This window comes from Lipotes vexillifer, unplaced genomic scaffold, assembly GCF_000442215.2.
Source record: "Lipotes vexillifer unplaced genomic scaffold, Lipotes_vexillifer_v1.1 scaffold796, whole genome shotgun sequence".
NCBI lineage: Eukaryota > Metazoa > Chordata > Mammalia > Artiodactyla > Lipotidae > Lipotes > Lipotes vexillifer.
Genome location: NW_006773072.1, coordinates 2,564,896 through 2,566,694, shown reverse-complemented (window position 1 = coordinate 2,566,694; position 1,799 = coordinate 2,564,896).

Genomic DNA, 1,799 nt, shown 5'->3' with positions numbered 1-1,799 from the left:
GTGGCTTTGGCAAAAGCAGGGTAGGGAAGGAAGGCAGATTCATTTTCAGAACAAGTGTATATTCCAGTGAGAACAAGGCACCGCTCCTTCCATGATGGATGGAAGTGTTCCAGTGTAATCGACTTTCCAGCAGGTGATGGACGGTCCCCTGGGGTATAGTGCCATATAACGAGCTCACTGTTGGTTTCTGCCATTGTCAAATTGGTCATTGTGGATGTCTGCAAATTATTTGACACTCCTCCCATCTTGAATATGGACCAACCTTAGTGACTTGCTTGCAACCTACAGCATAATGATAAAATGATGCTATGTGTTGTCAAGGCTAAATCAGAAAAGGCCATATTACAACCATTTGATTCTCTTGGGACACTCTCTCTGGGGGAATCCAGCTGCCGTGTAAAAAGGCCAGCTCCCCTGGGGCTGCCATGCTGGAGATGCCGCAGGAGGTGTTCCTGTCCACTGCCCCAGAAGCACTCTCAGCTGATGGCATTACCTGCCAGACATATGAGTGCGCCATCTTTGATGTCCAGTCCTGGCTACCATCTGGCTGCAATTGCATGAGAAACGTCAAAGTGAGAACCACCCTGCTGAGCCTTCCCAAACTCTGACACACAACACTGTGAGCAAAATGAAATGGTTGTTGTAATCCACTAAACGTAGGGAGAATTTGTTCTGCAGCAATGGCAACCAGAGCAGGATTGGTATGTGGAAGTGGAGTGTTACCATAACTAAAAGCAAAGACGCACGGTCGTTGCCTGGGACCAGGGAGCGGTCAGAAGCTAGAAGGTCCTTGAGGAGGTTTGCGACAGTTGGCTACTCTAGGAAGCAGACACCAAGAGAGAGTTAGAAGTGTGAGAGGTTTATTGGGGGTAGTGGCTTGGAAGGATGAAGAGAGGGGGCAGGAGTAGGAAAGGCTTTAGACTTTAGATTTTAGATACAGTCTTGACATCTGAAAAACGAGGAAGGAGGATTGGTTAAAAGGAGCCTCAGACTGCAGTGCAGCTGTGAGAATGTCTAGGCCAGCCCAGAGAGGCACACAAAACAGTCCACGGAAGACGGGCATGTTGGACAGAAATGGCCACGCCCGGCTGCTCCTGCCACATTTAGTTATTGGCCGGAAGCTGCCGGGGAGAGTGAGGTGACCACAGCTGGAGAGCTGGAGCGGATCCCGAAGGCACTTACAGCTGGAGGCTCCCAGCTATTTGCACTCCACGTGGCTGGCTCTCTCTCTCTCTGTCTCTGTCTCTGTCTCTCTCTCTCTGTCTCTGTCTCTCTCTCTCTCTGTCTGTCCCTCTCTCTCTGTCTCTCTCTCCCCTTATTCATTCTCAGCAAGGCTCCCCCCCCCTGCAAAGGGGAAAGACTTTTCTGGGCTTCCTGGAGGGGTGAGAAGCTCCACGGCAGAGGCTGGGGGTGTGCTGCTTCATGCTGGGGGCTGAGGAGGGAGGGAGTCTCAGAGGCCAGGGCTGGGGGATGTAGGAGATGGACGAACGGGAGACCTCTTAGGAGTGCATGAAAAGGCCTCCAGAGGGGGGAAAGTCAGCTTCCACCCTCCTCCGGGCTGACAGAGCAGGAAGCCTGACCAAGCCGTGTAAGGACTGTCTTATCTGCATCTGTCAAGGTCTTGGCAGTTCCTAGCTTGGGGCTTGAGTGGTAGCAGGGAGGAGGTCATCACCAGGACCCAGAGAGGGTAGTAGAAGGCCACTGACAGGAGCCGGGACCTTCTTGCAGGGATGCAGCCCGCAGTGAGGGAGCAGGGGAACAAACACCTTGACCTTACTCTCCTGCTTCCCCCCATCCCT